Source organism: Mytilus trossulus, chromosome 6 (assembly GCF_036588685.1).
Source record: "Mytilus trossulus isolate FHL-02 chromosome 6, PNRI_Mtr1.1.1.hap1, whole genome shotgun sequence".
Taxonomy (NCBI): domain Eukaryota; kingdom Metazoa; phylum Mollusca; class Bivalvia; order Mytilida; family Mytilidae; genus Mytilus; species Mytilus trossulus.
Window position 1 is genome coordinate 81,385,064 of NC_086378.1, and position 12,564 is coordinate 81,397,627.

Below are 12,564 nucleotides of genomic sequence, written 5' to 3' on the forward strand. Positions count from 1 at the left end.
TTATTATTATGGCGTGACACCTTTGCCTATGAGCATACAATAAAGAATACTGATGCATTCAGATACTTTAGATATAAATCACGGCGATTTTGACAAGTAGGGCAGGAAATGTTTACCCTACCAGATTATAAGAGTTTACTCATTGTTCTGTTTTGCTAAGTTTTTATAGTTTTCCATGATGTAATTATTTATTGTTTTGGTCCTTTTGTTTTAGCTCGCCTGGTCTGTAAACTTTTACAAAAATCTTCTCCTCTGAAACTACTGGGCTAAATTTAATCAAACTTGGCCACAAGCAACAGTGGGGTATCTTCTCCTCTGAAACTACTGGACTAAATTTAACTAAACTTGGTCACAATCATTATTGGGGTATCTAGTTTAAAAATGTCTCCGGTGACTCAGCAAGCCAACCAAGATGGCCGCAATGGCTTAAAGTAAAACATAGGGGTAAAATGTAGATTTTAGCTTATATCTCTGAAACCAAAGCATAAAAAGCCAATCTGACGGGGTAAAATGTTTATCTAGTCAAGATCTATCTGCCCTGAAATTTTAAGATGAATCAAACAATCCGTTGTTAGGTTGCTGGCCCTGATTTAGTAATTTTAAGGAAACTTTGCCGTATTTGGTTATTATATTCAATATTATTATAGATAAAGAAAAACTGTAAACAGCCTTTATATTAAGTAACGTAAGTTCTACAAATAAGTCAACATGACCAAAATGGTCAGTTGACCCTTTAAGGAGTTATTGCCCTTTTATAGTAAATTTTTAACAATTTCTCGTATATTTTTGTTATATTTTATTAAAATCTTCTCTGATGAAACTACTGATATGAATTTTAACAAAGTAGTAAAAGATTATCATTAGGGCATGTAGTTTAAAAATTGTGTCTGATGACCCCGTCCGCAAACCAAGATGGCCTACATGGCTAATAATAGTACATAGGGTAAAATGAAGTTTTTGGCTCATATATCTAAACCAAATCATATCTAGCAAATCTTTCACAAAACAGAATTGTTCATTACGTCAAGATCTATATACCCTTAAATTTTCAGACAATTCATGCAACCCGTTGTTGGGTTGCTGCCCCTGAATTGATAATTTTTGAGAAAAAAATTTCAGTTTTTGGTTTTTATCTTGAATACTATTATAGATAGAGATAAACTGTAAACAACAATAAAATACAAAAAAGAAAGACCTAATTATAAATCAGCATATTAAAATGGTCAATTTTGTCCCATTAAGGAGTTATTGCCCTTTATAATAAATTTTTAACAATTTTCATAAATTTTGTAAATTTTTACAAAACAATTTCCACTGAAACTACTGGGACAAGTTCATTATAGATAGAAATAATTGTAAGCATCAACATTGTTCAGTAAAGTAAGATCTACAAACACATTACCATCACCAAAACACAATCTTGTAATGAATCCAGACTGACAATTGTTTATTATGCACATAGACCACGGTGAGCTACAGGCTCTTTAGAGCCTCTAGTTATATCATATCCCCGCTTTGGGGATATACTTTTCTGTCCTTCAGTCCTTCCGTCCGTCGGTCCATCAGTCCTTCTGTCCGTCCGTCCCATGAATATTTTTCGTCGCATTTTTCACAGGAACTACAATACAAGGATTTCTGATATTTGGTTTCAGGGTTTATATAAGTCAGCTATACCGTTTGATGCGCTTTCAGATATATCACTCGACAACTTCCTGTTTACCGAACACTAGTATTATTTTACACATGATACCAAGTTGAAAATTTTCGCCAGATTTTTCTCAGGAACTACAATACAAGGATTTCCGAAATTTGGTTTCAGGGTTTATATAAGTCTGCAATAAATTGTGATGCGTTTTCAGATTTATCACTCAACAACTTCCTGTTTACCAAACACTTGCATGATTTTACACATGATAGCCAAGTCGAAAATTCTCGTCACATTTTTCTCAGGAATTGCAATATAAGGATTTCTGAAATATGGTTTCAGGATTAATACAAGTCAGCTATACCGAGTGATGCGTTTTCAGATTCATTACTGAACAACTTCCCGTTTACCGAACACTTGCATATTTTTACACTATTAAAATTATCCACTTGCCACGGGGGTATCATCAGTGAGCAGTAGCTCGCAGTTTCACTTTTATTATTTTTTATATTTTGGCCATTGTGTTTCTTTTTTAATTTGAACTATGGATTTGATTTGCATTTGCAGTCTACCCTCTTTGGAAAACTCAAAACTCATCCCAAACGGTATTACGTTAATTCTATTATATGTATTTTAAATTGTAACCCCAATCTTTAGTAATGTACATTATTTAGCGGGTTGTTGTGGTTTCTCTAATAAGGGGTTTGATTTGAAGGTTAGTTTATGATGTAAACTGTGATATAATTGTTTGTTTTATGATAACTTATTCGCCTTATTCGCCTTCTAGCAATCATGCTATATAGAATAAGGATATATAAAAGCTGTATGAAAATTACTGCGGTGCGTACAATTATTTTTGGAAAGTTATTTCAAGTTTGTTGTAATTCTTCAGAATCTTTAGTGATCAGTGGTCAATTATCAAATTAGAAAATATCAGTTTCAAGTAGTTATCAAAAGTACCAGGATTATAATTTAATACGCCAGACGCGCATTTCGTCTACATAAGACTCTTCAGTGACGCTCAGATCAAAATAGTTGTAAAGCCAAACAAATACAAAGTTAAAGAGCACTGAGGACCCAAAATTCCCAAAAGTTGTGCCAAATACGGCTAAGGTAATCTATTCCTGTGAAAAGAAAATCCATAATTTTTCGAACAATTCAAAGTTTTGTTACAGGAAATTTATAAAAATGACCACATAATTGATATTCATGTCAACACCGAAGTGTTGACTAATGGGCTGGTAATACCATCGGGGACGAAATGTCAACCAGCAGTGGCATCGACCCAGTGGCGTAAATAGTTATCAAAGGTACCAAGATTATAATTTAATTAAAACCTGTTAAAGACAATGCATATTTTAATGGGTTTTTTTCGTCGTAGAACACACCGGGGGATGTCAGGATTAATCAAATGAAAGACTAAAAGTTGGGCAATTCTGACACCCGAGGTGTGTTCTACGATACCTGTTTCCTTAAAATATGCATTATCTGACTTATATACCGTCGAAAAATATTTCAGATTCAGCTCAAACTAGTTTGGTTACAACCACGCCCAACACTTTAAAAATTATAATTTAATGCAAATAAGGTGAAAATAATTCACTGAAATGATTGTCACTAATTAAGATATAAAATGTCCAGTTATATTAAATGAAAATCTGCATTCTCCATCGTATGTGACGTAATTTTTTTTCTGTAATTAGTTAATACTTCAGTTTCATTATGTATATCTCTTTTATATTCATTTGATAAAATTTACTGTTTGCAATAGCATGAATTGTTCTATATAATAAGAATGTTCTTATCCCGGGCATACAAACAATGCCGTATTTGGCAAAACCTTTTCAACTTTCGATCTTCAGTGCTGTACAACTTTGTACTTTTTTCACTTTCGATCTTTTATATCTGGGCGTCACTGGTGAGTCTTGTGTGGACAAGACGCGTTTTTGGCGTATTGAATTTTAAACCTGATGCTTTTTGTTATCTATTAATCATGCTTTTCTTTGTCTAATATGTTCTCCTTTTTATTTGTATTGTAGTCCTGTAATATTATGTTGTCATTTCAATGTTACATTTAACTTTGCCATTAAAGTGCGAGGTTTGGCATGCCATAAAACCAGGTTCAACCCACCACTTTTATTCCCCTTTAAAAGTGTCCTGTACCAAGTCAGGAAGATGGCCATTGTTATAATATTGTTCGTTTCTGTGTGTGTTGCATTTTAACGTTGAGTCGTTTGTGTTTTCTCTTATTTTTGAGATATTGAGATAAGACGTGGCACGGTACTTGTCTTTCCCAAATTCATGTATTTGGTTTTGATGTTATATTTGTTATTCTCGTGGTGTTTTGTCTGTTGCTTGGTCCATTTCTGTGTGTGTTTCGTTTCGGTGTTGTGTCGTTGTTCTCCTCTTATATTTAATGCGTTTCCCTCGGTTTTAGTTTGTTACCCCGATTTTGTTTTTTGTCCATGGTTTTATGAGTTTTGAACAGCGGTATACTACTGTTGCCTTTATTTACGACCGTGGATGGTATACATTTGTTAGAGTTGGACCCAATCTTTTCTTACGCAAAGTTCGTATTCTCAAGTAAGTGAAGATAAAGAAAGTGATACCCTAAGAGACAGCAAAATCCCTTCAAAACAAGATCGAGGATCAGCAGCAATACGTTTTTAAATTGCTGACATAGAAGAACAACGTATGGCCGAAACAACAGGTAATATATTGGTATAATGAAACATAACAATTTCTAGTCTTTTCTTTTTAATATTCATATTTAGTCCACACAACTGAATGGCATGAAATAAAAAAAAACAAACACGAAGGTATTCCTTGTCTGCTTGCTATTTCCTAATATCTGTTCCTTTTCATAGTTTTACAGTTGCTTTTAGGTCCATGTGGACCCTTTGGCTAAAATTGCCGTACATTCACCTCAAAATTTACTCTGAGTACAGACACACCTATACATCTGGAAAAGTTTTAAGCATAGCATGTCCTGAATGAATACATTTCAGATATGTTTTATGTTTTAGAAAAATACACACTGAACAGAATTTTGCAGTACACTTTTTTTCATTCCTCCAAAAGGTGCTAAATAAACTAAGTTCGGAAAGAGGTTTGAGAACAGGTAATAATTGAAGTGAGATGTATTGATTGACATGGACAATAGTTTGACAATAGGTACATGGCAATGATTGGTGATTCAAACTGTGTACCTGAGTGAACCATATCAAGCTAAACTCAACTGTTAGTTAATTGGATCATCTGCTGCAGAGACGAAAAAATCTGCACTGCAAAATCTAGTTAAGTTATGAATTTTCTAAATCATACAATTCGGGAATTTCTCGCTACATTGAAGACCTGTTGGTGACCTTCTGCTGTTGTTTTTTTATTTGGTCTTGTTGTTGTCTCTTTGACACATTCCCCATTTCCAATCTCAATTTTATTTGAATTATTTTTATCTAGGGCATGCTATGCCTTAAATTTTTTCTAGATTCACAGGTTTGTCTGCACTCAGAGTAAATTTTGAGGTGAGAATGTAGCCATTTTAGCCAAAGGGTCCACATGAACCTTAATATAGAACTGATGATTGTAAGAAAAATGTATAATTTTTATCTTTGTACAGAGACTTCAAAAAACTTATTATTAAGATAACTGATTGTATCTGTCACGATCCCGATCTTTTGGATAATTAGATTGACCATTATTCGTCCGTTCGTCTGTGTGTCCGTCATGCTTGAGTTACTGCTCAAATTTTGAATTTTATTTCTGTATTGTGATATTGAATATGCAGTTCAATAAAAAGTGCTATAAGGAATTGAAAGATACGGCCGTGTTTACACCTCCAAACTTACTATGAGTACACACAAAATGGTACATCTAGGAAAGTTTTAAGACATGACAGGAACTAGAAATGTAAAAGGTATATGTAGTATACGTTTCAGAAAATAAAAAACTTACCTGAATTTTGATGTCCAGTTTTTTCCAGTCTGCAGAAGATAGTAAAATAAACAAACACCTGAGCTTCGTTTGATACGGTCCAGTCAGTTACACAATTTAAATCACCTATTGTCTGCAGAAGTCTATTGATGAGTCTTTTGTAGATGTTCCGGACCATATGAGTATTTGGACCATACGCGTATGGTCATGACCATATGGGTATATACTCATATGGTCCGACCATACGCGTATGGTCCGACCGTACGCGTATGGTCGGGGTAATTAACACGTCTCAACTCTTCATATGGTATGACTGTTCGTTAAAAAAACGCTATCATATAGATAATTTTATATTAATTTATATAATCGTAACAACAAGATTAGCTAAAAAAAATTAGAAGTTTTAAATAGATAATTTCATTTACTTGTCCCAACTATAATAAACACATTTTATACCAATGGTCATTGCAGATGGTCATTACCGATCATTATTACCGATTTGTTATAACGAGTGAATGGCAATATGTCGACTTAAAAAAACATTTCAAAAAATGTCTTAATGAACTGTTACACAAGAAGTCAATTGAAAGTAACACCTTTTATTTAAGTTGTCTTGTAAATATGATGTATAGCAGTCGTGTTACGATATTTGAGAGCTAGAGCTTCTTAAAACATCGTAGATAGAGATCTATATCGGAATGGCCCAAGACCTCGGTATCACTGTACGCAGCTGCAAAAAGGCTAACTTTTCATTCGCAAACAAAAGATGTAAATGAAAAGGATCGTGCACAACAAGGACTGGTAAATGCAAAAAAGCTGAGATACCGTGTGGAAGTAATTGCCACCTCAAGCCTACATGCAAGAATGTAATTAGCGATGAAAACTAACTAGGGCATCAATATTTAATTTTTACTTAGTCTTTGAATAATAAAGATTAATACATTTCATGTAACCATCATTGCTTTTTTAGATAGTTTTTGTATTGATACGTTTATAATGTAATTTGAAAAAAAATACCTATATGGTCCAAATACTCATATGGTCCGGCCCGTTAATAATCAAACGAGTATTATACTCATATGGTCCGACCATACGCGTACGGTCGGACCATACGCGTACGGTCGGACCATACGCGTATGGTCGGACCATATGAATATACGCATATGGTCATGACCATACGCTATGGTCCAAATACTCATATGGTCCGGAACATAGACGAAACTCGCGTCTGGCGTAAACATAAATGTTTAATCCTGGTATCTATGATGAGTTTATTTTTCCATCTATTGTTCATGTAAATCAGTACTACTCACAACATGTATTATGTGAGGGGAGATTCTCAAACCTCTTTCCCAACTTAGTTTATTTTGTCCCCTTCTGCAGGAACGAAAAAAAACTGGATAGCAAAATCTAGTAAAGTTAATAATTTTCTAAAACATAAAAAATGTATATATGTAGTTCCTGCCATCCCTTGGTGGGGTTCGTGTTGTTTATTCTTTAGTTTTCTATGTTGTGTCATGTATACTATTGCTTTTCTGTTTGTCTTTTTCATTTTTAGCCATGGCGTTGTCAGTTTGTTTTAGATTTACGAGATTGACTGTCCCTTTGGTTTCTTTGGTCCCTCTTTTAAAACTTTTGCAGGTGCATAGGTTTGTCTGTACTCAGAGTAAAATTTGTGGTGTAAATACGCCATATTAGTCAGAAGGTTATGATGAACCTTAAGACCGCCTGATGGGAGCAATAAAGCAAAACTATCAACAGCTGTGGGTGCACCAGTTGGTAGTGCTTCGGTTGAATTTCCAACAGACGAGAGTGACAAAAAACCAACAACCTGGAATTGCAACTTTTCTTGAAATTTTTCGTTTTGATAAATTCATGTAAAACAAAATGAATAAAATCTGTTAAACACAGTAAAAGTAGTTTTTCAATCAGGATACAATAATGACCCGACACATGTCATTATTTCATGCCTTAGAACACATTTCATTGAACAATGGTATCTTCGGTGCAGGAAAATTGGTACAGTTAATGTTATTGATTCTGAAAAAGAATGACCTATCGTTCTGAAAGAAAATAAAGCCATATAGGTATATAAATTTTATCAAAGACTTAGATATATTTTCTCTCAAAAATACACGTGCATGAAATAAAAATTATTATATTCATTTACAGTTTTATCTAAAAAAAAATATTTAGACACTGTTATATTCACGTGTACATTACACTACACATCTTTTTCGTTCTCACCAGATGAGTGAAAGTTCAAACTGAAAGAGAATAAGACGTTTCTTAACATGCTTTATAATACGAGAACTAATTTAAACATTAACACAGGTAAAATATTTGCCTTTTCTTTATAAAAAGAAAGTTGAAAAGAAGGTTATTTTCTTTGATAAAATTTGACACTTTGGCCAACATGTTAATTATGTTAAATTTTGTTTAAACAAGAATTTTCTTGATTATAATTATACCCTGTGCATTTACTTTCTTCTTATCTGATTTTAATTTACTTTTTAAACATACATGTTGTATATATAAATTTGTTAATTTGGCAAAACATCAACAAAAATATTTAAAAAGAAAAAAACAATATTAGTTTTAATTAAAAAACAAACACAAAAACATATTTATTGTTGTGATAACTATCTTCTTAATTATTTTTAAAATTGTTTTGAATTTTAATGGAAATAGTATAACAACAACTGTAGTCCACTTGTCCCACAAAGTAGCGTGTTTCTCTGTGAGGTTTAACATCAAAAGGTAAATATAATAAGTATTAAGTTTTGACGAAAATACATAATATGGCCAAGGTCTAAATAAAATATAGATTGTCCAAATTTTTCTTCTTCTAGAACATTAAGGATTACTACGGACAGGTTAAGGAGTTTTTGACACATAAAAGACTCATTGTGTTTTCCCCTAGAATACAGGGTAATATAGAAATTGCCCAATAACACCCATTTTCGTTTCATATAAGACATATAAGTCTCCAAAAGCTCATAAAAGATAATTTAACAAAATCCAAGAATTTTTTTATGTCCTTTCTTTCGATTTGAGGCCCAAATAATTAGAATAAATATAGAAGGTAAAAGTCCGATCAGTTTTTCCCTTGCATTATAAAATAAATATCCCGAAAAAGAACTCCATAACCTATCAATATTTTTACTTATTTTGTTCATTACATAATGCTCTTATGACTAATACGTTTATATTTTCAACAAATAAAACCCTCGAAAACAACTAAAATACCCTTTACATGTGTAACGAGATTTCTTTCTAACATTTTGTTTAATATCGAGTTGTGTCTGTAAATGAAAGTACTTATTAAACGAAAACATTAAAAATTTCAATAAAAAAAATCAACATTCCCACAATATCAGGAAACGACGATGCTCTGGAGTTTTCTAAAACATTCATTATACCTACATAATAGGACAAACTATTTTGTCCAATATGTTGGATTATTTTTTTTCTTCTAAATTTTAACATATGTTCCGTTATAGTAAGTCTCAATTATTTTTTCAGTGATAGTAAACTATTGGGGGTCAATTTGAGAAGAGTGCCGTCACGGTGTTGATATTTGTCTATGTAAATGCATTTCTTCCGCTAAATAGGCTTTCCTTTTGTCCCGAGTGAATTAAATGATGAAAAATATCACAGAGACACGTTCTATACACATGAAAATCATACTAAATACCCTTTTTATATATGATTTAGGTAAATAAAACCCAAGCAAGATGAAAGTATTCAAGGTTCTGTTCACCATACTGTTGATGCTGATGGCAGTTTTAGCGGGAACAGCCAGTGGACGGCATGCATACGACAAAAGAATCAAAAGAGATGCTAATGACAACACATTAGGAAGCGTAGACGCGATTCTACCAGACGACTTCCAAAAGGAGGCACTTGGTGAGAATCAGAAGTTAATTTTTATGACTAAAAAATAATGACATCTGAAGATTTAGGAACAATAACTACAGAATCAGTTTAAATAAAGGCAACAATAGTATACCGATGTTCAAAACTCATAAATCCATGCACAAAAAACAAAATCTAAAACTGAGGGAAACGCATTAAAAATAAGAGGAGAACACCGACACAACATTAAAATTTAAAACACACAGAAACGGACTAAGCATCTTACAAAATCTTATGAGAATAACAAATATAACATCAAAACCAAATACATGAATATGAAGAAAACACTTATGGGTTAAATATATACAACGTATGTAATTAGAATTCCTGAACCAACTATTGACTCGGGATTGCAGTGTCATTCATTTATCTAGAATCGGTTTAAAACACTTATGGGTTAAATATATACAAAGTATGGAATTAGCATTCCTGGACCAACTATTGACTAGTGCCATTCCTTTGCCTGATATACCAAAACATTTTACATTATGTCTTTTTTTTTTTATAAAGAAACAATATAGTCCCAAAATGGCGGAGCTAGGACGTTATAACAACTCAAAACAGATCAACATTGTTGTCGTAAAAAGTAAAACAAATACAACAGTAAATAAACAATATAAAGATTTTGTGTGATGTATTTAACATTTTGTATTGTATATCATTTGTTTACATTTCATACTGACATTTTACAATGACGTGAGTGCGGTTGACAAATTTGATGGATAGCAGTAGTTAGATAAATGTCAATTGTGATCGAACTATATCTTATAATTATCCCGTTTCTCAGTTCAACAAATTTAAATCATTCATACCATTTAAATGTTTCTCTGAAATAAAATATTTCCTCTTTCCGATTAAAAGATAATTTAATAATTTTACTATAGAATAATCAATTTGACATGGATATCGTTAACATTTTGACAATACAGAATGCACAATTTGACAATACACAATGCACACATCTTTCATTATTTACTATTCATATGAATTTGCTGTAAAAGTATTTATATAACGTTCGTGAACTGATTTACTGTAGTACCACACAAAGCGTTCTAAATAATACAACTATTTTTCCAGGTGCAAAGAGATGAGAGGACTAGTAACACAACGGACTGGATTCTTTATAATCATATTGGTGGATTTGGTCTCTATATTGACGTTTCTGTATTTGTCATATTTCTTTATATCATGTAAATCATAATTCTACTTACAAAACATTATATTTTATAACTTGAAAAATAAATCATTTGCCTTATAAAATATAACCGTTTTTTTCCCAATCTATCTTAACAATCTGACTTGGAGGGAATAACATAATAAAAGTCAGCTATAAAGGCTCTCTATTTGACAAAAGTGACAAAAGAAGAAATTGATTTTTTAAATAATTATTTGATTAACTTAACTGTTTAACTTCTAATAGAAAATGTTTTGACGTTTGAGGCAGTACGGCAGTATAAAGAAAATATGATATATATATTTATAACTAGACAAATACCCTGACGGCCTGATAGACTCATTCCTTTTGAAGTTAGCTTATGTCACCTTAATTTATACTGAGACAAATTGATGGTTACATTGTGCTATTTTCAGAGATATGATAACATTATTGGTTACACCATAAACACGGAGATGTGTTGTTATTGCTTATGGGACTGTCAGCCGTGTTAAATATCAATAAGAACATCTCCAACGGATTTGCACGAATTCAAAATTCACGAACCCTCCGTTTAGATGTTTTAATTATATAATATATTTGTTTTTGGTCGTACCTGATTAACAATTATCCAGTTGGATCTCAACATTGTTTCAAAATATCACAACCGAAATCAGACAATCGCAACCTGACATACTTAATAATAACGTTGTCAGACAGTTTGTTTTAGATTTACGAGTTTGACTGTCCCTTTGGTATCTTTCGTCCCTCTTTTAATAGCATATTCAGCTTAATAAAATTTGAATTCGTAAGAAATAGATAAAAACTGTAATTGTACGTCTATATCAACGAGAATTTTTTTTTTATTATATAACTGAATTATACGTATTGATGAAATAATTGTCATAATGTCGAAAACCTAAACGTCACTTACTAGCGGAATAAAAGTCATTCCGATGTCATTTAAAATCATATTGGTCCAAGTAATGAACGAGAGAAACTTCCGTTCAGTTATCTATGGCATAACATCTCCTATTTAAGAAAATATTTACAGATTGACAATAAATTGTCGAAAATTCTACCTACTGTATCTATACTTTTTATATTTTGTACCAGAAAAGCTTAACAGGAAGTGTCAGTAAGCATTTGTCTTGCTTGATCATTTTGTTGAGATTTGATGGTTTACCAGGCGTGAATTAGTTCAACTTTAGCGAATATTATTTATTTCACAGATGACGACGGATATATTCCAATTATGATAACATCAATCCCGCACATTTTTCCTAGAAAGTGATCATTTTTAAGACACTATACATATTTATTCTAAAAGACTAACAATCTACGTTTATATTTAGCAATTACATGTTTAATGACTGTTTACAAATTGTGTTGATTCATTAGATCATATGATTGAAGCGTTCAGTTTACATGTTTAGAAATAATGGTTAGCAATTTTGCCCCACACTGTGCTGACTTGGCGGTTTCAAGGAAATTCTTCACAAGATCTGTGCCTTTCTGTATTGCGCTATCTGACAGTCGCCATACATCTAGCATTCTAAGTGTCTGTCTCACTGCTCCTGGTTGACTGCTTTTGATTTTATTGATTTCATCATTTGTAAAACCAAGTTTTGTCGCCATTGATTCCCACTCACCAGCTATCGCAAATGACATTTTCTCTAAGCTGTCATTGGAAAATATCCCTAAAATTCATTTTAAACAGTAAATTATAGCAGTACTGAACATGCCTGTACTCGGCAAAAGTTACTGCATTTGTTTGAAGACCACATTCAGTGGACAAATATTGGTTTCTATCGTAAAAGCGTGTTATATATTTTAATCGTGTAACCAAAACACATAGTTACAAGAATGATACTTTCAAATAAATATAAACTCTCTAAAATAAAACCTTCTTGGC

The 12,564-nt window shown here is 32.3% G+C and overlaps 1 long non-coding RNA gene across 1 annotated transcript; it reads left to right on the forward strand.

Moving 5' to 3' along the window:
* Positions 1-8,229: 8,229 nt before the first annotated feature.
* LOC134723803 (uncharacterized) lies at positions 8,230-10,755 on the forward strand. Its single transcript, XR_010108182.1, has 3 exons — positions 8,230-8,338; positions 9,296-9,487; positions 10,574-10,755. It is a non-coding gene; the product is annotated as an uncharacterized LOC134723803 (long non-coding RNA).
* The last annotated feature ends 1,809 nt before the right edge of the window (positions 10,756-12,564 follow it).